This window comes from Hemibagrus wyckioides, linkage group LG29 (assembly GCF_019097595.1).
Source record: "Hemibagrus wyckioides isolate EC202008001 linkage group LG29, SWU_Hwy_1.0, whole genome shotgun sequence".
Classification (NCBI taxonomy): Eukaryota; Metazoa; Chordata; class Actinopteri; order Siluriformes; family Bagridae; genus Hemibagrus; species Hemibagrus wyckioides.
Genome location: NC_080738.1, coordinates 15,868,373 through 15,887,336, shown reverse-complemented (window position 1 = coordinate 15,887,336; position 18,964 = coordinate 15,868,373). Strand labels below are relative to the sequence as shown.

Genomic DNA, 18,964 nt, shown 5'->3' with positions numbered 1-18,964 from the left:
GTGTGTGTGTGTGTGTGTGTGGTTAATAAATCCTGGAGTGTGTGGCCTTGTTTTGATCGACTGGAATGCTGCTGATCAGGAACTACAGCTTACACACCTCACAGCCAGCATTAAGCTACTAAAGCTAATGGCATGCGGTGTGCCAGTGCCGTAAATGTGTGTTTATATTAGTCAGAGCTATTTGACTTGTTTAAGAGATATGTGTGTGTGTGTATATGTGTGTGTGTGTGTGTGTGTGGATGTGAACACGGCTGCTTTTCAGGTTTTGCCAGAGCAGCAAGTGAAAAGGAAAAATGTGACATTTCAATTTTATCCATGATTAAACTGTGATTAAAGGACAAGTGTTGGGGTTTTTTAGAGTGTGAAAGTGTTTGTAGAGAGAGAGAGAGAGCGAGAGAGAGATTTGTTTTTATATCTTTATCTGACAATTCAGTCTTTAGTCACACACAGATAGTAATGTGTGTGTGTGTGTGTGTGACACATAAATGCCAGGATTAACTGCTTTCATACATTTCCCTTTCAATTACACAAATTTCTAAACACTGCCAAGGTGTGTGTGTGTGTGTGTGTGTGTGTCCTGCTATCTGATCTGTGTTGATTATGTGTGTGTTAATCATTATGACGTGTATAACTGTGTGTATTTGTATTAAAATGTAACCCAAAAGAAAACAGTGAAAGAGTCTTATAGACATGTTGCTCTTGGTCATTTTTTCAGACAGACTGAAGAGAACTGAAAATGACTTCAGATGACTTTTTTAATGAACACCGTGTTTTCTCCATTGCAGTAATCCTTTTTATCCAATAGATGGCGCAGTTACACAAATTTTAACCAAACTACTGCATAACAAAATAAAAAAGCCTTAGTGGCTCAGATGGGTGTGTTTTATATTTAAAACAAAATTATAGAAAAAAAAGTAAAAGATAAAAAAAAAATTCTTTCTTTTTTATATATACGTGTATGGTTCTCAAAAGCTATTTATTTATCTATCTATCTATCTATCTATCTATCTATCTATCTATCTATCTATCTATCTATCTATCTATTTATACGTTATATATAAGTATATGGTTCTTAGCATTTATTTATTTGTTTTTTTATTCATACGTTAAATAAAATTATATCATTCTCAGCATTTTTTTTCTTTTTTATTTGTTTTAATTTATTCATACGTTATGTATGTGTATGGTTCTCAGCATTTATTTATTTGTTTGTTTGTTTTTTTATTTATACCGTAAATAAAGTTATATCCTTCTCAGAATTAAATTGTCCTTTGTATTTGTTGTAATTTATTGATATATATAATATATAAATAAATTAAAACAAATATACGTTATATATGTGTATGGTTCTCAGCATTTATTTATTTATTTATTTTAATTTATTAATACGTTATATATAAGTGTCTAGTTCTCAGTATTTATTTATTTATTTATTTATTTTAATTTATTAATACGTTATATATAAGTGTCTGGTTCTCAGTATTTATTTATTTATTTATTTATTTATTTTAATTTATTAATACGTTATATATAAGTGTCTAGTTCTCAGTATTTATTTATTTATTTATTTATTTATTTATTTTAATTTATTAATACGTTATATATAAGTGTCTGGTTCTCAGTATTTATTTATTTATTTATTTATTTATTTATTTATAATGCTGAACTTTATGCACATATAGTTAAATACAATAATAAAGAAATGAGGAAAGAAAATGAAAATTATAGGTTAAACAAACAAACAAACAAACAAACAAACAAATGAATGAAGAAAAGGGAAAGGTGAGGCATCTTTAAAGGTTCATTATAGTTTTGTTTGTTTTGTTAATGTTAATATAATTATTAATAATTGCTTAATTGTTACTTAATCAAATAACAACATATTAACTAATAATAACTTTCACAGCGGTTGTATTTGTAGCACACTTTATTGTGTTAAATAAACCTGCAGACAGAGTTGATTAATGATCCTGTAATAAACACGAACACAACCCAGCAGCTTGGAGGCGTGGCTTACACACAGCCTCATTTACATACGGGGCGTGGTCTGGGCTCTGCGCGTTACCTTGCCAGCGCGTCCAATCAGCGCTGAGGTGTGCGCTCGAGGCTGCGCGAGACGGCGGCCCGTCACCGCTTCCTGAGCAAAATTAAATCCACCATGACTGAAGTCCAGGAGAGGATTTAATTTCACACACCGGAGACTCCATAAACACCCGAAATCTGGTCTTCAGGAGCTGAGGGACTTCGACAGAAGAAATAAATCTAGCATTTGGTCACCAGAACAGGTGAGTTGTGTACCTGCGTTCGAGCTGCTGACGTCACCGCCCTCAGTGTTTGTTGTGTTTCAGGTTTTAAATGACATCAACAACAACAACAACAACCTCAAGCTGCATTTATTATGAAACTCCTTCAAGTATGTTTAGTTTGTCGTTGTTTTAATTTAACTTTAAATCGAACCTGACGTTGTAGTTCTGTTTCTCCTGCACACACACACACACACACACACACACACACACCTGAGCAGGTATCCCGCAGCGCCCTTATCTCATTTTACTGACCTTTTCCATTCAGGAAAATCATCTGCATGCGAGCCTCCAGGCATCTGTCCTTACAATTAGACCAGGAAATGGAGGAAAAGGAGGTTAACTCGAGTCAAGGGTTCATCCTTAATCCATTTAGTCTAAATAAAAAATTACAGCTAATAAAAAATTGTCAGTATAATGAACCAGAAAATGTCTGATCTATTACAGAGTCTGATCTAATACAGAGCCTGAGGTCTGATACTCAGGAGTCAATCATTTAGAGACGGTCCCTTACAGGAAAATGATCAATCTACATCATGGATGGGATGAATTAGAGCGGAGACTGGGACGTCTGCCTTTATCTGTACATGAATGTAATATGGAGTTGTCCCGCCCTTTACAGCTATAACAGTTTCAACTCTTCTGGGAAGGCTTTCCACAAGGTTTAGGAGAGTGTTTATGGGAATTTCTGACCATTCCTCTAGAAGCGCATTTGTGAGGTCAGGCACTGATGTTGGACGAGAAGGTCTGTCTCACAGTCTCCACTCTAATTCATCCCAAAGGGGTTCTATGGGGTTGAGGTCGGGACTCTGTGAAGTTCCACCACACCAAACTCTTTATGGACCTTGCCTTGGTCACTGGTGTACAGTCATGTTGGAACAGGAAGGGGTCATCCCCAAACTGTTCCCACAAAGAGCATGAAATTGTCCAAAATGTCTTGAAGCATTAAGAGTTCCTTTCACTGGAACTAAGGGGCGGAGCCCAACCCCTGAACTCAATGATCAGGAGGGGTGTCCCAGTACTTTTGGCAATATAGTGTATCACATACGTTACTGCAGTTATTCCACCTCTTTAAAAAAACGAAGAAAAAACACAAACACGTTACTAAGTAACCGTGAACTCGTCCGACACTGGACACTCCTTCCACGTGAATATTCGATACACGCCTCCTTCACTGTATAACGAAGTTGTAACGATTTTAAATGAGAAGATGTCTCTTTGTTAGCTTTAAATGAAGTGCTGCGCCTGTCATGCAAATCTTCGTACAAGTTGTTGCTATAGAAATGAGAACGTATTTAAAACGCTTTTCAACATCATCCAGCCAATCAGATCGGAGAATTCGGCGTAACGTCGTATGTAATCCATGATTGTCCCCCCCCCCACGTTTGAGCAGCGTTACTGAAGTCTGATCACGGTCAGGAAGCATCAATATTTCACACCGGGGTCATTTTTTATTTACTATTCGGTAGAGGGTGTGTTTGAGGTTGCATAATTTACTACAAGGTGTTTTCTCTCTCTCTCTCTCTCTCTCTCTCCCTCTCTCTCTCTCTCTCTCTCTCTCCCTCTCTCTCTCTCTCTCTCTCTCACACGTCTTTTCTCCCCAAGCAGAACTGTTCTTGATGTCCAGACTTGGTGTATGATTGAAGTATTTTAAGATGTAGTGTAACATCAGACACTCAGACACTCTTCTTTTTTTTCTTCACTTTCTTGGTGATGAGTTTCAGGATCATGAAAGCCTGCAGTCTGACTCTCTCCACCTCAGTGTCAGAGTCAGTCTCAGAGTCAGAGTCAGTAGAGAACATGCCCCATCTTTCTGACAGACAAACTAGTGTTTGGACTCTGAAAGAAGATTTTTACAATTTTTTTTTTTTGCAATTTTTTGTTCAAAAAGTTTATCACTCCATCCGTCCATCCATCACATTCAGTTATCTTTTCCATCCAATCTATCATTTTTCCGCCCGTCCATCTGTCCGTCCGTCCGTCCGTACATCCTTCATGCATCCATCCATCCATCCATCCATCCATCCATCATCTATTGTCTATCATCTTTTCATGATCCATCCATCCATTTATCCATCTAAGCATCCCTCCATACATAAATACTAAATCTCTTATCCATCTCTTCATCCATCCATCCATCCATCCCTAAATACAAACTTACAGATATCCTCCCTCCCTCCCTCCCTCCCTCCCTCCATCCATCCATCCATCCATCCATCATCTATTGTCTATCATCTTTTCATGATCCATCCATCCATTTATCCATCTAAGCATCCCTCCATACATAAATACTAAATCTCTTATCCATCTCTTCATCCATCCATCCATCCATCCCTAAATACAAACTTACAGATATCCTCCCTCCCTCCCTCCCTCCCTCCCTCCATCCATCCATCCATCCATCCATCCATCATCTATTGTCTATCATCTTTTCATGATCCATCCATCCATTTATCCATCTAAGCATCCCTCCATACATAAATACTAAATCTCTTATCCATCTCTTCATCCATCCATCCATCCCTAAATACAAACTTACAGATATCCTCCCTCCCTCCCTCCCTCCCTCCCTCCATCCATCCATCCATCCCTAAATACAAACTTACAGATATCCTCCCTCCCTCCCTCCCGCCCTCCCTCCATCCATCCATCCATCCATCCATCCCTAAATACAAACTTACAGATATCCTCCCTCCCTCCCTCCCTCCATATATCCATTTATACCGACATACATACATATATCCATTGTCCATCCATCCATCTACCCATCCATCCATCCATCCATCCATCCATCCATCCATTCATTCATTTATTTTTTTATACCTACATACATACATATATTCATTATCCACCCTTACATTATCCATCCATCTACCCATCCATCCATCCATCTATTTATACTTACATACATTTATACTTACATACATACATATATCCATTATCCAGCCATCCTTCATGTATCCATCATCCATCCATTCATCCATCCATCTATCCATCCCACCATCCACCCATACCTACAGAAATACTTACATACGTCTCTTATCCCTCTCTCCATCCATCCATCCATCCATCCATCCTTTGGGATTGTAAATTTCCCTTTGGGATGAACAAAGTATCCATCCATCCATCCATCATCTATCTATTATTCCCTTTGGGATGAACAAAGTATCTATCTATCTATCTATCTATCTATCTATCTATCTATCTATCTATCTATCTATCTATCTATCTATCTATCTATCTATCTGTCTGTCTGTCTGTCTGTCTGTCTGTCTGTCTGTCTGTCTGTCTGTCTGTCTGTCTGTCTGTCTATCTATCTATCTATCTATCTATCTATCTATCTATCTATCTATCTATCACTGTTATGAACATTTTCTACCTGCCTTTAAAGAAAAATAACGGTATAATGTACTTCTTTTCTCTGTGTCATATTCACTTTCCTGCACATGCAGTATGAAGTTTTGTGAAGGCTTTTGGTGTGTCATTGTGTTTTTATGAGTGTGTGTGTGTGTGTGTGAGAGAGAGAGAGAGAGAGAGAGAGAGAGAGAGCTAGGGATGATGATATCATGTGACTGATCGGTGTCTTGTGTTTCAAAAAGGAATCTCAGTCCCTGAAATGTTCTTGTGTAAATGTCAGCTCTCTCGCACCTTACTCACCTTCAAATGCCACAGTGCATTCTGGGTATTCTGTACTCACCAGGCTACATGCTGTAAACTCCGGCTTGTTAGCAGCTCTGACTCTCGGTGCGGTCGAAACAGATACAGTTTATTTAAACTTTATATATAAAAATATATCTTTTTTATTTTTGTAAGCAATATTCTCACATTTATTACAACAATAGTCCCCTTGTTCTAATTAAACTAGCACTTGGTTTCCATAAATCTTGATTTGGAACACAGCCAGTGAGGCGTCCACAGAAAGGGAGAACAAAAAATGATAAAAGAGAGGTAAAGAAATAAAAGTAACTTGAGTTTGATCCTAAATGTAGTGTGTAAGGCGGGGTTCTGGATGTACAATGTGTCTTCTGTTTCCTTTTGCACTCACCCACTCACCCACACACCCACACCCACACACACACACACACACACACACACACACGTTTATCTACACCTGTGGATAAAGAGAGAGTGCCCGCTTGATCGTTGTCAGTACAGGTCTAACTGTCTACACACTTCAAAAGTTAGACCTAATCCATCAGGAATGAAAGGAATGTATTTTTCCCCCTTCACTTGTCCAGTGCAGCCGTTTGGTGGTTTGGAACACAGCCCAAGTCATGCTTAAAGCAGGAGTGTTAGGGTGTTAGGAAGGAGCGAGTGTATTTTTCCCCGGACTACATCTACTTCTGCAGTCAGTAGTGTGATGTTGTCTAGGCTAAACCGTCTAGTGCACTAGTTATGCTGTTTGGGATTTAGCCGGTCATCACAAAGGACCGTTTAGCTGGGAATGCTAGCTTAGCTATTAGTGCTACAGCTTGTGTGTGTGTGTGCTATTTATCCACTAATATGATCGTGTGGATTGGGACACAGCCCCAGTGTATGGATGTAGGTGTAAAGTTTGTGCAAAAAAACAAAAAACTAAGCTGTCTGTTATGTTTATTTGTTGTGTTGTTGATTTGGGACACAGCCACACAGGAAAATCGGCTAGCAAGCTAACACTAGACACTATGGTGCGCTAGTCTGGGACACCACCATGGCTTTATCTCATACAGTGCAGGCAGTTCTGTGCGCAATCACTATTGTGTGTGTGTGTGTGTTCGTTCTTCGATTGTTGTTATCTCCAAGGTTATGGTTGCCGTGTCAACAGTGTTGCATAAATCCCACCTATCAGGTGTCAGGTTCTGGTTTCCTGGCTATGTAAATGAGACAGACTGAGTTTTGCATTTGTGTGTGTGTGTGTGTGTGTGTGTGTGTTAGGATGTCTGAGGTGACTTATTTGAGCCCGTGTTAATCCGTTTCTGCTGTAACACTGTTATAACACTATTATAACAGACAGTAAGATAAAGTGTATGAACAGGGCAGGTTACTGAGGTAGAGTGGGAATGATGATGCAGGAAATCAGTTCAGGCTGCTGACCACCTGCTTAATATTGTGTTGGTTAATCTTTTGCTGACCCGTCCTGCACCCCTTTCTATCAGAACCAGCATTAACTTCTTCAGCAGTTTGATCAACAGTAGCTCTTCTGTTGGATCGGATCACACGGGCCAGCCTTCTCTCCCCACGTCCATCAGTGAGTCTTGACCGCCCATGACCCTGTCACCGGTTCACCACTGTTCCTTCCTTGGACCACTTTTGATAGATACTGAGCACTGAAGACCGGGAACACCCCACAAGAGCTGCAGTTTTGGAGATGTTCTGATCCAGTGGTCTAGCCTTCATGTGTGTGTGTGTGTGTGTTCTGTGTAAACAACACACCCTGGAACAATGTGAGGAGACAAACCCAGCCCTAAACCGACTTAACTTTCTCTGAGAAACAGGTTTTACTGATACCTAAACACACACACACACCCACACACACAATTGGACAATTAGAGCTGAATCTGATATCCTGTATCAGTATGAGATGAATACCAGCACAAATCAGCGACTAAATAAAAAGTATGAATCTGATCCTGTAATATTATTATTACTGGAATTAATTTTATTGCAGTTCTATTAATAATTTATTACATTTATTGATATTTGTATCATAAGCTTTTTTTTGTTTGAGTTTAACTGTGTTTTATTTCATGTTTTTATTTATGATTTTTCCCCATTGTTTTATTTATTTGTGAAGTAAAACAAGGACACCTTAAAGCTTCTAAAAGAAAACTATAATAATAATAAAAAATAATAATAATGGAAATAAATAAATATTATCAAATTATTTTATTTTTTGTTTTTGTCTACAATTAATTCTGCAGCTCTAATTATTTAAATTGCACATTGTTAAATCAGTGACTTGATTTATTTATTTATTTTTATTTTTTATTTTTTGTTAAAAAGCTCTTTTAGAGCTGATTAGCTCTAAAAGAAAGAATATAATAAAAATAATAATAAAAGAAATAAAAAATATACTTTAATAATTATAAAATCTATTTAAAAAATATTCTAAAATTTTTTTTTTATTTATAATTTTTGTCTACAAGTCATTCTGCAGCTCTAATTATTTAAATTGCATCTCTCTGTTAAATCAAAACTATAATAATAATAATAATAATAATAATAACAATAATGGAAATAAATAAATATTCCTTAAAAATTATTAAATGATTTTATTTTTTGTATTTGTTTACAACTTTCTGCAGCCCTAATTATTTAATTTGCTCCGCTTCATCAAATCATAGACTTCATTTTTTTTTTTTTAATTTATTTATTTTTTTTTTTTTGTTATGTATCTGTGTTCTTGAGTTGTGTATCGTATCGTATCACATCATTATTTCATCAGAACTGAGCTCATCTCTCATCATGTCTCATCTCTTATTCTATAATCTGTGTTTTCATTAACAGCTGATGTTTTTTGGGTCTGAAGTTTCAACACACTTTTGGAGACTAAAAGCTGATTCAGAGGTTAAGAGGTGTGTGTGTGTGTGTTTGTTTGTGAGAAAGAGGGAGAGGGAGAGAATACCATTGTGAATAAATCACAGTTCACACCTTGAGAAGAAGGGTGTGTGTGAGTGTGTGTGTGTGTAAGAGTGTGTGATTGTAAGTGTGTGTGTGATTGTGAGTTAGTAGTAATAAGCCCAGGTTCACACCTTGAGATGAAGGGTGTGTGTGTGTGTGAGTTAGTGTGTGTGTGTGTGAGTGAAAAGAGAGTGATCTGACCCGAGAGTGAGTCTCTGTCTGTCTGTCTCTCTGTCTTGGTACAGAGCAGAGCGTGGTGTGTGTGCTGTGTGTGTGTGTGTGTGTGTGTGTGTGTGTGAAGCTGAACACACTCACACTAAGCCAGATGATTATCATCGTATCTGCAGGATAAAGGGCGATCCAGACTGATTAGTGTTTATACTTTGTACTTGAAGATTTTTCTCCTGTCTCAGTTTCTATTTCTGATCATATCACTGAAACACACCAAATGAGCCTAATTAACCCAAATTATACACACACACACACGCCCAGTAATTTAACTAAGTGGGACTGTGTGGGTCTGGTTCTCACACACACACACACACAGCTGTGGAGATTAGCATTCCCACATTTCCTGGATTTTATTCCAATCCCTCATTTAACCACTTCCTTGTTTTGCCAACAAATTAGACCGGAATGTGAGGAAGGATCATGGTGGGTTTCTTTTCAGCTATCTTCAGCAGCAGGTATCTTTACAGTCAGAGAATATTTTACTTATATATATGCATATTATGCAAAAGGGGTGGGGTTAGTGTGTAGGGGTGGGGTTAGTGTGTAGGGGTGAGGTTAGTGTATGAGGTGGAGTTAAGTATGTAAGGGTGAGGTTAGTATGTAAGGGTGAGGTTAGTGTGTAAGGGTGGGGTTAGTGTGTAGAGGGTGTGGTGAGTGTGTATGGGATGATTAGTGTGTTGGGGATAGGGTTATTGTGTATTATGGGGTTAATGTATAGATTGTTTGGGGTTATTTGTAGCAAGGGGTTAATTTGTAGTAATGGCTTGATGGGGTTAGTGTATAAGTGGTTGGGGTTATGGTGTGTGGTGGGTTTAGTGTGTAGGTGGTTGGGGTTATGGTGTGTGGTGGGTTTAGTGTGTAGGTGGTTGGGGTTATGGTGTGTGGTGGGTTTAGTGTGTAGGTGGTTGGGGTTATGGTGTGTAGTGGGTTTAGTGTGTAGGTGGTTGGGGTTATCGTGTGTGGTGGGTTTAGTATGTAGGTGGTTGGGGTTATGGTGTGTGGTGGGTTTAGTGTGTAGGTGGTTGGGATTATCGTGTGTGGTGGGTTTAGTGTGTAGGTGGTTGGGGTTATGGTGTGTGGTGGGTTTAGTGTGTAGGTGGTTGGGGTTATGGTGTGTGGTGGGTTTAGTGTGTAGGTGGTTGGTGTTATGGTGTGTGGTGGGTTTAGTGTGTAGGTGGTTGGGATTATCGTGTGTGGTGGGTTTAGTGTGTAGGTGGTTGGGGTTATGGTGTGTGGTGGGTTTAGTGTGTAGGTGGTTGGGGTTATCGTGTGTGGTGGGTTTAGTGTGTAGGTGGTTGGGGTTATTGTGTGTGGTGGGTTTAGTGTGTAGGTGGTTGGGGTTATCGTGTGTGGTGGGTTTAATGTGTAGGTGGTTGGGGTTATTGTGTGTGGTGGGGTTATTGTGTGTGGTGGGGTAGTATGTAAGGGTGAGGTTAGTGTGTAAGGGTGGGGTTAGTGTGTAGAGGGTGTGGTGAGTGTGTATGGGATGATTAGTGTGTTGGGGATAGGGTTATTGTGTATTATGGGGTTAATGTATAGATTGTTTGGGGTTATTTGTAGCAAGGGGTTAATTTGTAGTAATGGCTTGATGGGGTTAGTGTATAAGTGGTTGGGGTTATTGTGTGTGGTGGGTTAAGTGTGTAGGGTTGGGGTTATCGTGTGTGGTGGGTTTAGTGTGTAGGTGGTTGGGGTTATTGTGTGTGGTGGGTTTAGTGTGTAGGTGGTTGGGGTTATGGTGTGTGGTGGGTTTAGTGTGTAGGTGGTTGGGGTTATTGTGTGTGGTGGGTTTAGTGTGTAGGTGGTTGGGGTTATGGTGTGTGGTGGGTTTAGTGTGTAGGTGGTTGGGGTTATCGTGTGTGGTGGGTTTAGTATGTAGGTGGTTGGGGTTATCGTGTGTGGTGGGTTTAGTATGTAGGTGGTTGGGGTTATGGTGTGTGGTGGGTTTAGTGTGTAGGTGGTTGGGATTATCGTGTGTGGTGGGTTTAGTGTGTAGGTGGTTGGGGTTATGGTGTGTGGTGGGTTTAGTGTGTAGGTGGTTGGGGTTATGGTGTGTGGTGGGTTTAGTGTGTAGGTGGTTGGGGTTATGGTGTGTGGTGGGTTTAGTGTGTAGGTGGTTGGGATTATCGTGTGTGGTGGGTTTAGTGTGTAGGTGGTTGGGGTTATGGTGTGTGGTGGGTTTAGTGTGTAGGTGGTTGGGGTTATCGTGTGTGGTGGGTTTAGTGTGTAGGTGGTTGGGGTTATTGTGTGTGGTGGGTTTAGTGTGTAGGTGGTTGGGGTTATCGTGTGTGGTGGGTTTAGTGTGTAGGTGGTTGGGGTTATTGTGTGTGGTGGGGTTATTGTGTGTGGTGGGGTAGTATGTAAGGGTGAGGTTAGTGTGTAAGGGTGGGGTTAGTGTGTAGAGGGTGTGGTGAGTGTGTATGGGATGATTAGTGTGTTGGGGATAGGGTTATTGTGTATTATGGGGTTAATGTATAGATTGTTTGGGGTTATTTGTAGCAAGGGGTTAATTTGTAGTAATGGCTTGATGGGGTTAGTGTATAAGTGGTTGGGGTTATTGTGTGTGGTGGGTTAAGTGTGTAGGGTTGGGGTTATGGTGTGTGGTGGGTTTAGTGTGTAGGTGGTTGGGGTTATTGTGTATGGTGGGTTTAGTGTGTAGGTGGTTGGGGTTATCGTGTGTGGTGGGTTTAGTGTGTAGGTGGTTGGGGTTATTGTGTGTGGGGGGTTTAGTGTGTAGGTGGTTGGGGTTATTGTGTGTGGTGGGTTAAGTGTGTAGGGTTGGGATTATCGTGTGTGGTGGGTTTAGTGTGTAGGTGGTTGGGGTTATGGTGTGTAGTGGGTTTAGTGTGTAGGTGGTTGGGGTTATGGTGTGTGGTGGGTTTAGTGTGTAGGTGGTTGGGGTTATGGTGTGTGGTGGGTTTAGTGTGTAGGTGGTTGGGGTTATGGTGTGTGGTGGGTTTAGTGTGTAGGTGGTTGGGGTTATCGTGTGTGGTGGGTTTAGTGTGTAGGTGGTTGGGGTTATCGTGTGTGGTGGGTTTAGTGTGTAGGTGGTTGGGGTTATTGTGTGTGGTGGGGTTATTGTGTGTGGTGGGGTTAGTATGTAGGTGGTTGGGGTTATCGTGTGTGGTGGGTTTAGTATGTAGGTGGTTGGGGTTATTGTGTGTGGTGGGTTTAGTGTGTAGGTGGTTGGGGTTATTGTGTGTGGTGGGTTTAGTGTGTAGGTGGTTGGGGTTATCGTGTGTGGTGGGTTTAGTGTGTAGGTGGTTGGGGTTATTGTGTGTGGTGGGTTTAGTGTGTAGGTGGTTGGGGTTATCGTGTGTGGTGGGTTTAGTGTGTAGGTGGTTGGGGTTATTGTGTGTGGTGGGGTTATTGTGTGTGGTGGGGTTAGTATGTAGGTGGTTGGGGTTATCGTGTGTGGTGGGTTTAGTATGTAGGTGGTTGGGGTTATTGTGTGTGGTGGGGTTAGTGTGTAGGTGGTTGGGGTTATTGTGTGTGGTGGGGTTATTGTGTGTGGTGGGGTTAGTATGTAGGTGGTTGGGGTTATCGTGTGTGGTGGGTTTAGTATGTAGGTGGTTGGGGTTATTGTGTGTGGTGGGGTTAGTGTGTAGAGGGTTGGGGTTATTGTGTGTGGTGGGCTAAGTGTGTAGAGGGTGTGGTGAGTGTGTATGGGATGATTAGTGTGTTGGCGATAGGGTTATTGTGTATCATGGGGTTAATGTATAGATTGTTTGGGGTTATTGTGTAGCATGGGGTTAGTTTGTAGTAATGGCTTGATGGGGTTAGTGTGTTGGGGTGGTGCTGTTATGTGGGATGAGTGTAGTGTGGAGGGGTGGGGTTAGTGTATAGGTGGGTTTAGTGTATAGGTGGTTAGTGTGTAGTGATGGGTTGATGGGGTTAGTGGTAGTGGTTTGGGTTATTGTGTGTGGTGGGGTTAGTGTGTAGGTGGTTGGGGTTATTATATGGGGTAGTGTGTAGTGATGGATTGATGGGTTAGGGGTGGGGTTAGTGTGTCTGGGAGGGGTTAGTGTATTGGTTGTTGTAGTTAATGTGTAACATGGAGTTAGTGTGTAGTGATGGGCTGATGGGGTTAGTGGTGGTGGGTGGGGCTATTGTGTGGAGGGGTGGGGTTAGTTTGGAGGTGGTTGGGGTTATTGTGTAGCATGGAGTTAGCGTATAGTGATGGGCTGATGGGGTTAGTGGTGGTGGGTGGGGCTATTGTGTGGAGCTCACACAATCACACACACACACACACACACACACACACACTCACACACACACACACACACACACACTCACACACACACACACACACACACACACTCTCTCACACTCACACACACACACACACTCACACACACAAGCTCCTCCTCCTTTTCCCTCATGTCTTCTCTCTTCCTTGTAAACATTGTGACTCTCTTACTCACACCTCGCTTCCGACTGGTCACTTCCTCCCGGGCCTCTTCACACACTCCCACATACACTCAGTTCCTCACTCACACTCACTTTCTATATCACACACACAAACACACACACAAACACACACACACACACACTTTGATAGAATAGCTGCTTTCTCCCTCTCATCTCTCACTCCATCCCTATCTCATCCTCACAGGTCTACTCTTTGTGATCCGTTCCAGTCCAAAGTTCCTCCGGTTCCTCACGTGATGCCGAGACCCAGAGTGTGAGCGGGTCGGACGCCGACTGACCAACAGGAACTCGCGGAGATGTTCACACACAGGTAGGAAGAGACCTACTTCACGTCTGTTGTGTAGCAGTCAGCGTTTACACCGCAGCTACATACATCATTATATTCACAAAGAGCTCAGCGACGTTACAAAACACGGTCACTCTGGGTCAAGTTTTGGGTAAGAGGATTCTTCCACAGAAGGGGATTATGGGAAATATGCGCACACACACACACACACACCACACACACCACACACAAGCAGATATGAATGAAATGAGAGGCACTTAGATTAATAACAATGTAATAAACACTTATTTATGTAGCTAGGTTTATCTATACAAATATCACTATACATAAAAAACACTTTTTTGTCATGAGATCATCTTTGAATGTTTTGACTCATTTACACTCCAGTTCCACACACACACACACACACACACACACACACAGATGAGATTTTAATATCTCATGTGTATTCCATTAGAACTCATATTCTAGCTTTAATTGCTCTGGCTAAAAATAGCTAAGCTCAGTTATATAAACTGCGCCCACACAGGACTAGTGCCTAAAATTCTGCTCCAGACTCCAGAGATGTGACTTAACCCGCAACCGAGCGGGCGAGACCTTCTCCACGTGCTCTGTGTCACCTTTCTCTCTCAGCCGGAGTCACAGCGCTCCGTGGGATCGACTCCGGCCTTCGGAGGATCGCTCGTGTTTTGCCGCTGTCTCTCTTCTCTCCTCCGAACACATTCCTGTCATAGCTTTAAGGAGGCCAAGTGGAGGAGGAAAGAGGCTTAAATTCGCTCACACACTTCTTAGCGAGGGCTGATATATTGTTCTGCTGCTCAGGGACGGAAGAAAATTCACTCATAAGCCTGTAAAGAAAGGAGACAGCGTTATTCATGTGAGTAATGCGACATAAACCCTGGACAAATCCCTGGACCTCGCTCTCTCTGACGAAAGGTTACGGCTGGTCTTTTGACCAGAGTGAGTGTCCATCATCTCCGTGCTTCCGGATGTAGCATGGTTCGGGATTAAATGTTGAAAGGTTGTCGTGGCAACCCGGGGAACTCTCACTCCTGCTGCTAAATGCTTAGCTAGAGCTCAGGACCTCTGCGTGATAAATAACACGCACTACATGAACACACAGTTTACAAAACGAAAGGTATAACAGTGTGGGTTCCTGTCTCTCTTTATTCTTGTTTGTGTTTAGTTTAACCCGTTTCACCACTACGCAACACTTTAAATCGTCTTATGGGACGAGTATAAAGAAATGAATGGTGTTCAGTCTGATCTAAAATGAGGCTTTTAGGTTTCAGTGTGTTTTTCCCCCCTCTGTTGGAGAACCTTACACAGAACTTTACTGATTAAAGATCAAATTCAGCTGTTTTTTAGATGAACAAGCACTTCTCAGAGAGCAGATAAGGGTTTGATATCAACATTTACTTTAAAGTATACAACCGATCAGGCATAACATTATGACCACTGCCAGGTGAAGTGAATAAGACTGATGATCTCCTCATCATGGCACCTGTTAGTGGGTGGGATATATTAGGCAGCAGGTGAACATTTTGTCCTCAAAGTTGATGTGTGAGAAGCAGGAAAAATGGACAAGTGTAAGGATTTGAGCTTTGAGTTTGACCAAGAGCCAAATTGTGATGGCTAGATCGGAGTGTCTTCATAACTGCAGCTCTTGTGGTGGTGTTCCCGGTCTGCAGCGGTCAGTATCTATCAAAACGGGGCCCATGGAGGCTGCTGAAGGATCTGCTGCTAACATCTTGGTGCCAGATACCACAGCACACCTTCAGGGATCCAGTGGAGTCCATGCCTCGCTGTTCTGGCAGCAAAACCAACATGATATTAAGCAGGTGGTCATAATGTCATGCCTGATCGGTGTACAAACATTTGTGTGAAAAAAGTTTTGAAATCCTTCTGAAACACGACAAATTCTTAAAATCCTGAGTGTCTACTTTCATATGAGCTTCATATTAACTTCCACTGTGGAGTGAGACATGACAAAGACACTCAGTCATCAACATGGACACATTTTTCTGTTCTCTGTGGAAAAGGTTAACTTCTCTATCTCTAAGACGAGTGTATAGTCACTGTATTGTAGGATGAGTGTATAGTCACTGTATTGTAGGACGAGTGTATAGTCACTGTATTGTAGGTCGAGTGTATAGTCACTGTATTGTAGGTCGAGTGTATAGTCACTGTATTGTAGGACGAGTGTATAGTCACTGTATTGTAGGACGAGTGTATAGTCACTGTATTGTAGGACGAGTGTATAGTCACTGTATTGTAGGACGAGTGTATAGTCACTGTATTGTAGGTCGAGTGTATAGTCACTGTATTGTAGGACGAGTGTATAGTCACTGTATTGTAGGACGAGTGTATAGTCACTGTATTGTAGGTCGAGTGTATAGTCACTGTATTGTAGGACGAGTGTATAGTCACTGTATTGTAGGACGAGTGTATAGTCACTGTATTGTAGGACGAGTGTATAGTCACTGTATTGTAGGTCGAGTGTATAGTCACTGTATTGTAGGTTGAGTGTATAGTCACTGTATTGTAGGACGAGTGTATAGTCACTGTATTGTAGGACGAGTGTATAGTCACTGTATTGTAGGTCGAGTGTATAGTCACTGTATTGTAGGTCGAGTGTATATTCACTGTATTGTAGGACGAGTGTATAGTCACTGTATTGTAGGACGAGTGTATAGTCACTGTATTGTAGGACGAGTGTATAGTCACTGTATTGTAGGATGAGTGTATAGTCACTGTATTGTAGGTCGAGTGTATAGTCACTGTATTGTAGGACGAGTGTATAGTCACTGTATTGTAGGACGAGTGTATAGTCACTGTATTGTAGGACGAGTGTATAGTCACTGTATTGTAGGATGAGTGTATAGTCACTGTATTGTAGGATGAGTGTATAGTCACTGTATTGTAGGTCGAGTGTATAGTCACTGTATTGTAGGACGAGTGTATAGTCACTGTATTGTAGGATGAGTGTATAGTCACTGTATTGTAGGTCGAGTGTATAGTCACTGTATTGTAGGACGAGTGTATAGTCACTGTATTGTAGGACGAGTGTATAGTCACTGTATTGTAGGACGAGTGTATAGTCACTGTATTGTAGGTCGAGTGTATAGTCACTGTATTGTAGGATGAGTGTATAGTCACCGTATTGTAGGACGAGTGTATAGTCACTGTATTGTAGGACGAGTGTATAGTCACTGTATTGTAGGACGAGTGTATAGTCACTGTATTGTAGGACGAGTGTATAGTCACTGTATTGTAGGTCGAGTGTATAGTCACTGTATTGTAGGACGAGTGTATAGTCACTGTATTGTAGGACGAGTGTATAGTCACTGTATTGTAGGTCGAGTGTATAGTCACTGTATTGTAGGATGAGTGTATAGTCACTGTATTGTAGGATGAGTGTATAGTCACTGTATTGTAGGACGAGTGTATAGTCACTGTATTGTAGGTCGAGTGTATAGTCACTGTATTGTAGGACGAGTGTATATTCACTGTATTGTAGGACGAGTGTATAGTCACTGTATTGTAGGATGAGTGTATAGTCACTGTATTGTAGGACGAGTGTATAGTCACTGTATTGTAGGTCGAGTGTATAGTCACTGTATTGTAGGACGAGTGTATATTCACTGTATTGTAGGACGAGTGTATAGTCACTGTATTGTAGGTCGAGTGTATAGTCACTGTATTGTAGGACGAGTGTATAGTCACTGTATTGTAGGTCGAGTGTATAGTCACTGTATTGTAGGACGAGTGTATAGTCACTGTATTGTAGGACGAGTGTATAGTCACTGTATTGTAGGATGAGTGTATAGTCACTGTATTGTAGGACGAGTGTATAGTCACTGTATTGTAGGTCGAGTGTATAGTCACTGTATTGTAGGACGAGTGTATAGTCACTGTATTGTAGGACGAGTGTATAGTCACTGTATTGTAGGACGAGTGTATAGTCACTGTATTGTAGGACGAGTGTATAGTCACTGTATTGTAGGTCGAGTGTATAGTCACTGTATTGTAGGATGAGTGTATAGTCACCGTATTGTAGGACGAGTGTATAGTCACTGTATTGTAGGACGAGTGTATAGTCACTGTATTGTAGGACGAGTGTATAGTCACTGTATTGTAGGACGAGTGTATAGTCACTGTATTGTAGGTCGAGTGTATAGTCACTGTATTGTAGGTCGAGTGTATAGTCACTGTATTGTAGGATGAGTGTATAGTCACTGTATTGTAGGATGAGTGTATAGTCACTGTATTGTAGGACGAGTGTATAGTCACTGTATTGTAGGTCGAGTGTATAGTCACTGTATTGTAGGTCGAGTGTATAGTCACTGTATTGTAGGATGAGTGTATAGTCACTGTATTGTAGGATGAGTGTATAGTCACTGTATTGTAGGACGAGTGTATAGTCACCGTATTGTAGGACGAGTGTATATTCACTGTATTGTAGGACGAGTGTATAGTCACTGTATTGTAGGTCGAGTGTATAGTCACTGTATTGTAGGACGAGTGTATAGTCACTGTATTGTAGGACGAGTGTATAGTCACTGTATTGTAGGACGAGTGTATAGTCACTGTATTGTAGGTCGAGTGTATAGTCACTGTATTGTAGGATGAGTGTATAGTCACTGTATTGTAGGATGAGTGTATAGTCACTGTATTGTAGGACGAGTGTATAGTCACTGTATTGTAGGTCGAGTGTATAGTCACTGTATTGTAGGATGAGTGTATAGTCACTGTATTGTAGGACGAGTGTATAGTCACTGTATTGTAGGTCGAGTGTTTAGTCACTGTATTGTAGGATGAGTGTATAGTCACTGTATTGTAGGACGAGTGTATAGTCACTGTATTGTAGGACGAGTGTATAGTCACTGTATTGTAGGTCGAGTGTATAGTCACTGTATTGTAGGACGAGTGTATATTCACTGTATTGTAGGACGAGTGTATAGTCACTGTATTGTAGGTCGAGTGTATAGTCACTGTATTGTAGGTCGAGTGTATAGTCACTGTATTGTAGGATGAGTGTATAGTCACTGTATTGTAGGATGAGTGTATAGTCACTGTATTGTAGGATGAGTGTATAGTCACTGTATTGTAGGAT

At 41.1% G+C, this 18,964-nt stretch overlaps 2 protein-coding genes across 5 annotated transcripts in view; one reads left to right on the top strand and one right to left on the bottom strand.

Annotated features, from left to right (window-relative positions):
- Window positions 1–48, bottom strand: part of sh3d19 (SH3 domain containing 19) — a 26,648-nt gene extending 26,600 nt beyond the window's left edge. Inside the window, exon 1 of one of the 2 annotated variants that reach the window (XM_058384608.1) lies at window positions 1–48. This exon is cut by the window's left edge and continues 49 nt beyond it. The gene's annotated coding sequence lies outside the window, so the exon portion shown is untranslated. The other variant, XM_058384609.1, reaches the window with a different exon arrangement.
- Window positions 49–2,072: 2,024 nt separating this feature from the next.
- The window catches only part of fhip1aa (FHF complex subunit HOOK interacting protein 1Aa), a 31,254-nt gene continuing 14,362 nt past the window's right edge, over window positions 2,073–18,964 (top strand). For 2 of the 3 annotated variants that reach the window (XM_058384600.1, XM_058384598.1), the window contains exons 1-2: window positions 2,073–2,285; window positions 13,747–13,872. The gene's annotated coding sequence lies outside the window, so the exon portion shown is untranslated. Of the gene's footprint in view, window positions 2,286–8,728; window positions 8,858–13,746; window positions 13,873–18,964 lie in introns of those variants that run through there. The other variant, XM_058384599.1, reaches the window with a different exon arrangement.